Source organism: Macaca mulatta, chromosome 17, assembly GCF_049350105.2.
Source record: "Macaca mulatta isolate MMU2019108-1 chromosome 17, T2T-MMU8v2.0, whole genome shotgun sequence".
Classification (NCBI taxonomy): Eukaryota; Metazoa; Chordata; class Mammalia; order Primates; family Cercopithecidae; genus Macaca; species Macaca mulatta.
In genome coordinates, this window is record NC_133422.1 from 105,393,833 (window position 1) to 105,407,616 (window position 13,784).

The following is a 13,784-nucleotide window of genomic DNA, read 5'->3' on the forward strand; positions in this document are numbered from 1 at the left end:
GTTTTCTCAGGTGTCTCTCTGTTAAAGCTCTGACTAACTCTTTAAAAGCACTCTCACAAGAAGCAGATGTTATCGTTCTCTGGCCCTTCAAGAAGTCAACAAACACTATGCCGTGAGCATCCCAAAACACTGTTGCCACGACCTTTGCTCTTGGCCGGTCTGCTTGTGCTCGGACGGGGCCACTTCTACCCTTGGTAGCCATTTATTTGATTGTGCTTTGTCTTCAGGATGGTATGGGGGAAAGCTGTGTTTCAGCTCCTGTGGCAATTCTTTGAAGAAATGCTTCTGGATGTTGATCCCATTTCTTTAAAATTCCCATTGAAAGCTCTGCTCTCGTCTGCAGCTAATCTGGGAACAATAGTTTTGGCACCTGTGGAGTGGAAAGTTTGCTCAACGTGATTTTTTCAGTCAGAATTGTGGAGCTGAACCCATTCAGATTTCTATAGTGTTGGCTGTTGTTTCTGCTGTTAATCATTGGTCCTGTTTAATTATTACATGAACGAAAACAATTTTTTTTCCTTAAAAATTGACTGCAGAGGGCTTCATCTTCAGAATTATCTCATTACTTCTTAAAACAAGTTATCCGTTCGTAAACTGCTGATTTCTTTGGGAATAGCATCTCCATAAATCTTTTCATAAAGCATCAATGATTTCACCATTCTTCCACCCAAATATTTGAGATTGGGTACAGTGGTTCACACCTGTAATCCCAACACTTTGGGAGGCCAAGGCAGGAGGATTACCTAAGACCATTTTGAGATCATCCTAGGCAACATAGCAAGACCTCACCTCTACAAAGAATAAAATTAAAAATAGCTGGGTGTGATGGGACACACCTGTTGTTCTAGCTACTGGGGAGGCTGAGGTGGGAGGATTACTTGAACCCAGTGGTTTGAGGTTACAGTGAGCTATGATCACGTTATTGCACTCCAGCCTGGGTAAAAGAGTAAGACCCTGTCTCTAAAAAAAAACAAAAAATTTAAAAAGTTGTTTGTTCTTGTTTCTGTCTTAGCAGAATTCATGTTGCTCTGACGGGAGCTCTTTTCAAACTGATGTTTTGTCCTTCTTAGTGACTCAAACTATATCCTGTCCAGACATGTTATAACAAGTCAGTATGAGTTTATTTTAGTGCAAAAAATTGAATTCATGTATAGTTTTTTTTCACAATATGCATTTTTCATGAACTTTTTGAAGACCCCTCACAATGGCAAAACTATACTAGGGATATAACCCTAACACACTGAATGGAAAATAAATAAAAGATGTCCGGTTTTAAGAAAATGTAATAAAGTTGGATATTTCCTCTTAGCTATTCAGAAATGGCCCCAAAGCTGAAAGAATAAGAAACAGAAATGCTTACTGTATTACACAAAATATGAATACATTTGAAGCCCTAATGCTCTGAACAGGAGAAAGAGCTGCTGTAGGCAGTAAATTCCCCTTGTAATGGATGAAGTTGTGGAGGGAAGATACACTGTTTAGTTAAAAAAATAAAATAAAAACGGACAGTGCAGAATGACTTCTATAAAATCGTTAAATTTATGTGTTAAAGAAACAACACACAATATCATAAAATGACATACATGATTTGACTACACCAGGTACAGTCATGTACTGCAGAGCAATGTTTTGGTCAATGGTGGACCACAAACATGGCAATGGTCCCATAAGTTTATAATGAAGCTGGAACATTCCCATTGCCTAGTATTTACCATACTGCACATTTTATTACTATCTTGGAGCATACTCCTTCTCCTTATGAAAAAAAAAGTTAACTGTCGAACTGCCTCATGTGGGTCCTTCAGGAGGTATCCAGAAGAAGGCATTGTTCTCAGAGGAGATGACAGCTCCATGCGTGTCACTGCCCCTGAAGACCTTGCAGTGGGACAGACCTGGAGATGGGAGACAGTGACAGTGATGATCCTGACCTGTGTAGGCCTGGGCTAATGTGTGTGTTTGTGCCAAATTTTTAGCAAAAAAAAAAAAAAAAAAAAAAAAAAAGAAAAATAGAAAAAAGCTTATGGAATAAGGATTTAGAGAAAGAATATTTTTGTACAGCTGCACAATGTGTTTGTGTTTGAAGCTAAGCATTCTCACAATAGTCAAGTTAAAACATTAAGTTTTTAAAGTAAAAAAAGTTACAGTAAGCAAAGGTTAATCTACCATTGAAGAAAGAAAAGTATTTTAAATAATTTTAGTGTAGCCTAAGTGTACAGTGTTTACGAAGTCTACAGGAGTATACGGTATGTCTTAGAACTTCACATTCACTCATATGTCACCCGGAGCAACTTCTAGTTCTGCAAGCTCCATTCATGGTAAGTGCCTGATACAGGTGCGCCATTTTTAATCTTTTAGACTGTATTTTTACTGTACCTTCTCTATGCTTACATACACAAATACTTACTATTGTGTTACAATTGCCTACTATATTCAGTACAGTCACATGCTGTACAGGTTTGTAGTCTAGGCGGAATAGGCTGTAACATCTAGCCTAGGGGTGTGGTGGCCTGTACCATCTAGGTTTGTGTAGGCATACTCTATGATGTACAAGACAAAATCGACTAACAATGCATTTCTCAGAATGTATTACCACATGACTGTGTTTTCTATGAGAATGCAGCATATAACTGCATAAAAGATCTGAAAAGTCCACACCACTTGATAAGAGGGTACCTGTGGGAAGCAGAGGCAGGCACTGGGAAGACACACGTATTCAAGGAGAACTTTAGCTTTATCTAGTATGTTTTGGTTTTTTTTGAATTACCTTAAAATGCACTTGCAGTGCTTCTGTCACTGAAAGGCTAATTTAATAACAATCTCTCCTTTTGTCAAGCAGTAGAGATCAAAACAGGACAAATTCCTGTCCTTTCATGTATCTCCAACTGACATCAACTTGTAGCAACAGCATTGAAGATGGTCTGAATGGGAACTATTACAACTCTGGGAGAAACAGAAGATAATCTTCTTATCACCAGGGAAATATTTCCTACGGCCACACCAGCGTACGATCAACTCAGGACTTCAGTGAAGGTGAGATGCAGACTGGATCCAGAGGAACTCTGATAAAAATTTGAAACACGTGGTGTTCTGGGGACACCGGCACACACTTTCTCAAATGAGGACTTCCATCATTAAAATGAAACTGGAACTGCAATCTCTACTCATTCCCATTCCTATCAGCTCTGTTTTTCTTTATTATTGCTATGTCATGTGTGTTTAAAATAGAGGTTTCCTTAGCCCTAGCTGCTCACCAACCTGCTGTGATCTGACTTCTGCCTTTGGAATTGCTCCTGCCACATCCATCAAAGGCATGGCAGTTGCCAAACTTCAGAGCCATTTTTCAGACCTTTTAAGTATTCTCTTAGACGCTGGTTCTGCTGAGAGTTCCTCCTTTGCTCTATGAGGCTAGCATCTCTGACTCTCCTCCCTTGCTCTATGAGGCTAGCATCTCTGGCTCTCTTCTTATTTCTCTATGAATTCCTTGGCCTCTTTTACCTGCTATTCTTTTCTTCTGCCTGTTTCTTAAGTATTGATGTCCATCGAGCTCAGTTCTGGGTCCCTGTGTGAGTTGCCAAAATGGCCCGAATTCTGCCTCTACCCACCCCACCCAAAGCCCTCACAGTGTGACTTTGTAGGGTGGAGTCTGTTTCCTCATTCCTAGAATCAGGGCTGGTGCAGAGGAACTGATTCTGTACTAGGTCTGCACCAAGGCCTTGCATGCATCATCTCTGTCTTAGAGTCTGCCTAGCAGCAATGGAGCAAGCCTGAGCTTATTGGCGAGCTGTGCAATTGCAGGGTCAGATGCTATTTGATCTTGCAATCCATGTCCCAACCAATTGCCAGCAGCCCTAGAAATACAGTTACCTAGTTGACCAGCAGCGGAACCTAGACCTTTGAGAGAGCCCAACCAGGACCCATAAAACCATCCAGCCGAGTCCAGCCCAAACAGCTGACCCACAGATTTATGTGCCAAATCAATGCTTGTTTATTATGTAGCAAAAAGCCAACTGTTACCTCCGCTTCTCAATTTTGGGGGACCTCCTTACTCACAGGCATGACTTCAGCTTCTATGACCTAATGATTCTAACACAGTGCCAACAAATGTTTTGATGGGGTGAAGACCCATGACAGGCTGTTTCCGAATCCTCCCGTGCTCTGCTGGAGGCTGCACACCTACATTCAGTCTTGTGTCTTTGTCCCACATCGCCACGATGGGCCTCGAGCAGTCCCTGCCACCGGCTGCCCAGCTCTGTGGAACTCCCTGGGTGTGTGGGCACAGCATGGCTGCAGGGCTCACTGCCCTCAGCTGTTGGGACTGCCATCCTGGGTCGCCACTCTCTCCAGAGAGTGCCTGCCATCCCCACGCTCCAGCCATGGTTATAGGACAGAACTCCCTGTCTTCGTGGGCAAAGCCTCCGTGGACTTGCTGCTTTGTGCCATCGAATTGCAGCAGTGTGGCTGGAGCAGTTGGTGGCCCTGATGCCTGGTGCACAGAGAACACATCTGGGATGTGCTGAAGGATGCTGCCTACAGGGTTCTCAGCCTGCCCGTGGAGACTGTCTTCCTAGCCTGGCACCCATGCCATTGTTGGATCAAGAATGTCATTGGGCACCATCTCCTCTGGACAGATGCTCTCCAGCCCAGGCAGCCAGGAGGACACTGATAAGCTCATGACACTGATAGACATGGCATAAAGGCTGACTTTAACCTCTTCTTCCTCTTTGTCATGGGGTAGAAAAATGAGCTGCTCCAACACCCAGCTGGACCAATTTTAGGTCTTAACCGTAGCCTCTAAAGGAGGCCTAAAGCCCTCCCAAATGTGGTGGTTGTAACAATTGAGACCGTTTTGTAGATGCTGCTCCTAAATCCTTTATCTCTTTCCTCCTTTTCTCTCCCCATTGGCAAATGACAACTATGGCCACAAGAGAAAGCCCAATTCATTTAAGTAAAGTAATTGATTTTGACATCTGAAAACTAACAGCTATTAGAAATTTTAGAATAAATTACTGAGTAGACCAAATGAATTTAAATCAATCATCTAAGGTTTAATGTTTAAAGGGGCTTTAATTTTATATATCCAGTTGCGCCTTGATTATTCAGTTTTGAAGTTCCATGCATCAAAGTTTTAATCTCAGAATGAACACTAGACTCTCTGGGCTTCCCCTGCAGACCGGCATGTGCTTAGGGAACGCAGGTGATCCAGGAGGCAGCCAGACTTAAGTCATCCAAGGCTCCCCAGCTGCCATGCCAGCCGCTGTCATAGTTCCCGTGCGGGGATCGCCCTCTGCGTCGTCACAGACAACTTTTGTGGAGAGCTCCTGTGTGCTGGCCAGTTCTCTATGCCTCTGTGTCTTCCTCACAGTGGGCTACACTGGGTCTAAATCTCAACTTTCTTGCAAAGAAGTCACACTTCTCAAATACAGGCTATGTTAAGTGAATGATCATTTGGGCAGCCATGTTTACTGGAAATGCTCTTGCTATCGCAGGCTCATTCTTGTTGTCTTAAGATAGATTTATTCATCGTTAACAGCTGTTTCACCAATGAGTGTCTGTTTGCTGAATGACAAATCCTACAGTCACATGACTTCATGCTGGATAACGCCAGGCACTGGTGCGTTTGGAAGGTGAAGTGGCTCTTTCTGTAGGCCCAGCTCTGGCCTTTCCCTTGTAGCCAGTGAGCTATGGTGGTGGAGACACCTGTCCCCAGGAAGCAGCTCACTCCTGTCCTACAACCTTGAGGCGGGCGGGCAGGCACTACCGCCAGCTGTCCTAGTCCTGATGTGAGTCAGTGACTTAGAATCCAGAGTCTTCCCAACAGCCAGTGGAAACATCCTGTCACATGTGGTCTTTATTTCAGAACTTGGGCTTGCAGTGCCATCCTGCGCCCTGAGACACCTTTGCTGTGGTCGAATCCGTGGAAGCACACCAGCTTACCCAAGTACCTCGGTCGATTGCTCAGCAACTCTTACTTGTGATCAGAGCTGATGGGGCGAGCGACTTATTCTTGGAGAGAATTAGCTCCTGGAAGGTCTGGCTTGGGGTTGGTGCCGCATCCCACGGCCTTAGCTCGAGGATGGAGGAAGGGGCTGGCTGGGGAGTGTGGAGGGATGGAGAGCTGTCCCCAAGCTTCACACCACTACTCACCACTGGGCAATCTAGTGAACTTCCATGGATCTATCCACAGTTACGGGGTCTCAGGGCACAGGACTCTGCACCAAAAGCCCAAGGTTTGAAATGAAAATAACATGTACCCTACTCCTCCAGGGGAATGTGTGTAGAACAACCTGGGACCAGCCAGAGAAACATGGTGGGTGGGTTCCTGGCTTGGTGCCCCTTCCCCACTCCTCTCCCAATAATCCAGTCCTGTGAGGACACCCCACGCTCCTGACCACCCCAGGCTTGCACCTTCGAAGACCTAGCCTGACCCTCGTCTGAGTCGTTGGGCCTTGCTGGAGAGATCGGGGCTGAGCAAGCACAGGCCTGCTGGGGCCTCTGGATCCTCTCACTGGGATGATGGCCAGGCTGCCTCCTACAGGAACTGCTGGTATCTCTTCCATGACCAGAGACCACTGCTGGGGATGCCCAAGCCTCCCCGTCACATCCCCCCAACTTCTGGTGCAAACTCTCTGAGAGATACATGCAGGACAGTGCTTGGACCCAGGCCCACACTAGCTTCCTACCAGTCGCTGCACCCCAGATCAGCTCATCCACTGAGCCACAGGTGGGGTAACTTTGCCCCAGCCCAGGGGGGTCCCTGACAGGGAGAGTGACTGCATGTGTGTGAAGAGTGGCAGGTCCCGCAGACCAAGGACATCCTCTTGCAGGAGGAATGGCCTAGAGTTGGGGGAGGTAACAGCATTCCCCCAGTACCTCCTCAAGCTGTCGTGTCTGCCTTACAAGCTCTGGGGGGGTTGAATACTCCTCGAGCCCCATGTGCATGATTACGCAGAAGCTCAGAATGTGCCCTTATTTGGAAATAGGGTCTTATACGTGTGCTCAGCTAAGGATCTTGAGATTAAACCATCCTAGATGTAGGGTGGGCCCTAGTCTAATGACTGTTGTTCCCGTAAGAAGAGGGGACGACACCACAGGAGGAGGCCATGAAGGCAGAGGCTGAAATTGGAGGGAAACAGCCACGGACCAGGGAACTCCTGGGGACAGCAGACCGCGGCAGAGGCCAGGAAGGACCATCCCTGGAGCCCGTGGAGGGAGTGCGGCCATGCAATACCTTCACACAGACTCTGACCTTCAGAACCCTGAGAAAAAACTGCTTTGTTACAGCTGCTCTGGGACGGTAAAAGACAAGCCAAGGCAGAAACAAGGGGGAGAAGATAGAGAGAAATGAAAAGAGAGATAGAAACAGAGAGAGAAAGAGAGGAGAGAGAAACAAAGAGAGAAGAGAGAGAGAAAAACAGACAGAGAGAGAGAGGAGAGGAAGGAGAGAGGGTGGGAGAGGGAGAGAGAGAGATACAGAGACAGACAGAGAGAGAGAGGAGAGAGAGAGACAGAGAGAGAGGTTAGGAAGGAGAGAATAACAGAGAAGAGAGACAGACAGAGAGAGAGAGAGAGGAAATAGGGAGAGAGAAGGAGAGAGAAGAAAGGGTGGGAGAGGAGAGAGAGAAGAGGAGGAGAGGGTCCTCTCCCCTGGCAGTGCGCGTACAGGGCAGCGGGCGGCTGGAATCGGGAGGTGCTCCTGCTCACAGTCACCTCCGTGTGCCAAGGTCCTCACTAAGGTATCTGCAAGGGGCACTGTGCTCCCTAATCGCGTCCAACAATCTGTTCCATGAAACCGCTTTGCCTCTGAATAGTGAGTCACAATATGGAGTCACAATTTGTATTAAAGTTATGACATTTGATTTCACAGTATTTGGAAGTCAATAGACTCCTCCTTGGAGGTGATTGAGGATTTCCCCACCATAAGCCTCTAGCTCCAATACTATGCTCATCGCATCCTAGAGGTGACTTTATAGGTGGCAAAAGAGAAGAGAACAACGGGGAAGAACGGCTTTTTCTGGAAGCAGTCCCCGAGCCTGTGCAACCTCCTGTTGCCCTGAGCCAGGAGGAGGCAGGCCCCGCCACATGGGGCGGGCTGAACAAGGGCTCCTGCCACCGCCAGAGGAGCCCACGAGAGGGGGCAGCTCTCAGGGTCCATGGATGGATTTCAGGGCATTTAAAGTAATTTTTAAACTGTTGTTTTTATTAATATCAAGTGGCATTTTAATATGACTGAAACCATTAGTGAAAAGGTACCATGCTTATAATTGATCACAAAATCACTTGTGTGGGCTGTTTCATGTCTTAATTCTTCTCCCGGACAAGCTTGTCGTGGTCTGTTCCTCTTTGTCTCTCCCACTTAACTTCAACAAAGGAACCTGAGGTGGTCTTCTCCCCTGGAAGTCCTCTCCGTACCCCCAACTCCTGGCTAGACTCAGCCTTGGAGTGGAAAAAAATATCTGTTAAGTTGGACTGAATAAACATCAAAAATCAGACATAAGTCATAATTTAAAAAAAAAAAAATACCAGGTGTGGTAGCTCATGCCTATAATCCCAGCACTTTGGGAGGCTGAGGTGGGAGGATCACTAGAGCCCGGGAGTTGGAGGCTGTAGTGAGCTATGATCATGCCACTGCACTCCAGCCTGGACAACAGAGTGAGATCTCACCTCAAAAAAATTAATTAATCAATTAATTAAATTAAAAACAATCTAGTAAAACAGTGAAGAATCAGTTTCAGAATGTAAAAGGATTATGGTAAAAAGTATTAAGAGACTAAGTGGTTCTAAGCATACATGTAAAAGTAGACTCCATAAAGGACCAAAGAGACATTGAAGGAAAATTTTAATTGCCTAAATTACGTTTATAAACAAACACACACTGGAGGAGTAATGACAGATGACAGTATAACAACACAGGAAGAATGCTTACAGAGCAATAAAAGACAAATATATTAGTAGGAAAATGAGGAAAGGACAGGAACAGCTAATACACAAAAAGCATAGAAAATAAACATCCTATAAGCCTATGGAAAACATTATTTCTCACAAATAATCAAACAAATGAAATGAAAATAGTGTATCTTCCCCAATTGAGGTAGCAAATATCAGACAATGACTTGCATGTTGTTGACGAGAGGGCAATTCATGCCCAGGGAACGTGTACCTCACATGACCTTTCAGAGAACAGTTTGGCAGTATCTCCAAAGTCTGGCTCATGACATCCACTTCTAGGAACTTATCCTAAGGAGTTACAAAGATGTTTACTCAGATTTGTCTATTGTTATCTCATTAAGATTATTCAAGTCTGTGAGAAGTTGAAAACAACCTATATATTCATCCATAAAATATGTCAAACATAAACGATGGTACCTCCGTAAGACGAAGACTGTAACAATTTTAGAAAATCTATATTTTAATCCTTATAAACAGATATTTATTTGTATGGAAATATTAATCATATGAGTAATGAAAGGCAGATTACAAAACTGTGTACAGCATGATTCTATTTTTAGGTAGAAATTCTGTACACCTATGCAAAGTATTAACAATCGTCTTATCTGTGTAGGTAGGCTTATGAATGCTTTCATTTTCTACTTGGACTTTACTGTATTTTTCACTTTTTAACTTATAAATAGATAAACACTATTACTTACAAATAGTTCAGAACTATTATTAAAAATTAAGCTGTGATAGTGTAGTTGTAAATGAAATAGTAAACAAAGTTACTATATTTTAATGAAATTTAAGGAGGTGACTGAACTAATATTGAAAATATCCAAAAACACTTTTGTTGACACACTAATGAGCACGTATGTTTTGCAAAGCAGCTTCGTAGGGTATGCAGTGGTCAGATTCGACTCCCACATTCTCCAGAATGAACAGTGCCCTGGCTTGAAAACTTCCCCTGCCATTCTTTCACCTCTCCGCAGAAGACACGATTATCAGGTGATTTAGAGCTCTGCCAATTTGGGTAGTTTTGAATAAAGATTATTCTCTTTGCTTACATTATTCAGATGATTGATTAACTTCAAATTCTAACATAATTATCTCTCGACTACTTAATTTTCTAGAATGGGATCTCTCAACGGATGACCTTTCAGCTGGAGAATTCTGTCGTGGGGCCGTCCTGTGCCCTGGCGGGCGCTCAGCACCCTCGCTGGCCTCTATTCGATGCCAGGAGCCCTTCTGCACTCATTGTGGCAACCAAAGATGCTTGCAGACATTGCCAAAGGTGTCTGGAGGGGCAAAATCCCCCCAGTTAAGAACCACTGCTCTAAAAGCAGCATTGTTTTTCACAATTAGGGAAGCAGACTTGTCCATTTCTTCACCTAATTTGTACTCCATTTTCAAAATCACTCCTAATTTTGTAATACTTTTATGTTTAGACATATAATACATGAAATATTACATCAGTAGAATCAGATGGAGAGGTCCATGACCTCTTTGATAGAATATTATTAAGAAATAAGTTTCAGCCTGCAATTATAAAATGGGGTAAAATTATTCATTCATGGTATTCAAAATGAATTTTTTTTTTCTTGGTAAAAAGTATTCCAACTAAATTTTAAAATGATGACCTGGGTTTTTTGTTTTTTGTTTGTTTGTTTGTTTGTTTTTGTTTCTGTTTTTTTGAGATGGAGTCTCGCTCTGTCACCCAGGCTGGAGTGTGGTGGCACAATCTTGGCTCACTGCAACCTCTGCCTCCCAGGTTCAAGGTATTCTCCTGCCTCAGCCTCCTGAGTAGCTGGGACTACAGGCGTATGCCACCATGCCAGGCTAATTTTTTTTGTATTTTTTTTTTTTTTCAGTAGAGATGGGGTTTCACTCTCTTGGCCAGGCTGGTCTTGAACTCCTGACCTCAGGTGGACAACTTGGGTTTTTATACAGCCCAGAGGAACATCTCCTACTCTTGGTCTGAACATGAACTGCAGCTGAAACAGTGTTCCTTTTCTCCAGGTGAAAGAATGGTTGAAAGAAGAACCTGAGAGTTGAGTAATGAGGCTCTGACGGGCAGCTAAGGACATTTCTGGCGGTGAGCACAAAAATGCCCAAGGCAGGAGTCGGAGAAACATCCTTAAGAGATACCAGATTATTCTTTTCTGTCAAGGTAACCCCGCTGTGGTTTTATTCCTGTCCACCCAATAACTTCGCAGCAGTCAGTGCATGTGGAAAGGCCCTGCTGCACCCTTGGTTCCCGCCTGGCAACATGCTCCTTTGTGGTGTGATGGTTTACTCTGGGTTTTGTTTTAATCGTCATCTTACTCTATTTGTGTCTCTCTCTGACTTGTAGGTTTTCACATGTGCTGACTTAAAGGAAGACAACAGGCTGTAGACAAGGGGTTGCAGGCTCCAGTGCTCTAAGGCCCAGTGAGGTTGGGAAGTGAGGGGAGCAGCCGAGGCAGTTGGGAGGGCTTGTGGGGGCAGCTCTGGGGACTGTGGAATTCATGCACAAGTGTGCATCCCATATCGACAGATGGCCCTATTTTTAAAGACAAGTCAGAAATTCATATTTTATGTGAACTTTTCCTATTTTTAAATGTGGCTAACCAATTTAAAAGAGATTTAAAACATTCTGCAGCTCAAACACATTTCTGCAAGCCAGGCACAGCCCCCACACCGGGTCAGAGGACCATCTGTTCATTAGGAAGCCTGCGTGGAACCTGTTTCCACACCTGGTAATAACCCTTCAGATGGAAACACTTTGCATTTAGATGTGGTGAGCATCTTGCCAAACCCCACTTCTGAAAATTCTGTAAACTCTTCCCACCTCCCTAAAGATGCCTGGTGTGGAGCTCACCAGCCTGTCTGGCAGACGAGATAATTAACTCGAGGAAGGCTCTGCACGCAGGTCTCCTGGGCTGAAAGAGCACTGTGGATGGAAAGCCCAGGGGCTCTGGGACTGGAGGGATCAGGGCGGATTTTTTGCAGGTGCATGCTAGGGTGCTTTATCTTCGTGTGATAGGAAATGGAAGAAGAAACGGAGGGCAGCTCTAATAACAGGCAGGAAGCCAAGGAAATGCTGCAGCTCAGATGGGATTTTTGCAGGTCTCACTCCTCTCCTTACCTCTTTGCATTTGGAATTCCCAGAGACACTTTGCAAGGACTAGCATTGATATATCGGTTGGGTAATTATTGATACTCAAATGCAAACCTGGAGATCTTCAGAGAAGGAAACGAGTACATAAAATCATCCACAGCTTGGAGCTCGGACGCGGATCAGCGCCAGACCTTGGCTGAGATGCACGGAACTGCGTTTAGGCTGCGTTGGTGGTGAAGTGCCTCCATCTCCCGGCAAAACGCAGCTTCACTCCTTACGCTGAGGTAATTTTTGACTGAAATGTGTGGTCTTAACTAATTCTATTCGGTTTCATGTAACTTACCTTTGTCCATAAATGGTGGTAGCAAAGCTCCCCAAAGATGAATTTATAAAAGCTTCTGAATATCTGACCTATTACATTTAGAAATAGAGTCACATTCCAAGACACTGGGGACTAAGGACTTCAACATGTGAATTGGAGGGGATGCAATTCAACCCATAATGACGGTATAATTATTATTGGCATAGAAGAGAAACCTAATCCTTGCCCCATTGATCAGTTGCTCCAAAAAATTTTTGGAGCAGTGACAATTTGTAATTTTTTAAAACTTCCCTAGCAACGCATCACAAAACACTCCTGCAGGGCAGTTTGACCTATCAACAAAACTAATTAAAATGATCTGTGTTTTAGAAAATTAGCAGTGCTTATTTGAGATACCTTGGAGACAGGAATCGCTCCAGCTCACCATGGAAATCCTACTGGATATCACTGGCCTGGAAACAGCTTAATGTTTCTGAGCAAGAAAACAGACATGAACATTAGGTTTACACAGATTCCTTGAGCTGCACCTTTGGAGAGACTTGTATCTATCTAGGTCTAGAGAGAGTTAACATAGAAATGAGCTGAGACAGCCACGGGGCCCCTGTGATCTGGACAGTGCTGTGACTCCCATCTAGACAGCCCTAGGCAATGGTGTCCAAACAGAGGAGAGACCCAAGGCTTGGGTCATCCATGAGTGACTGGCCTTTCTCGTTTGGATCAAAAGCTGTAAGCACTGCTGTATCTAGGAGATGTTCAGGCTGAGGCTGATCTCCTGGGCCTCTCCCTGCACCCACAGCTGTCTGGTTGCACACTCTACAGATTCAGGTATTTGACCTCCAGAAATGAAGGTGCAAGACAGTGGTGGAGAATGTGGGCTGACTCCTCACATCTGTTTACCCACATAGAGCCGCATAAGCCAGTGGTTTTGGGCCCTGTGTATGTGCGTGTGTGTGTGTTTGAGAACTTATGTATTCCTATGAACTTTTATTTCAAGATAACGAAAGAAAGATGATTCCTTACCTGTTTCTCATCACCAACCTGTTGACAATCCCTGACATTTTACCCTACGTAATTGCTTCTTTGCTAATTCTCCCTATCTTCCTAGAAAGGACAGTTCATTCACTCATTTGTCAAGTATTTATTGAGGTTTTCTGTATGCAAAGCATTATGACAGAAACTATGGATGCGAAAAGGGTGATTAAGTCATAGACTCTGCTTTTAATGAATTGATAATCTCCTAAAGGAAGTTACCCAAAAGACTATGAATACAAGCAAAAATATACACCTGCAGATAACGGTATGCTCTGCAGTTGTGTAAGATTCTATAAATATCAATTAGATTGAGGTAGCAGATAGCATTGTCCAGATCTCCCATGTCCTCACTGATTGTTCACCTAATTGATCAACCAATTACTGTGAAAGAGATGTGAA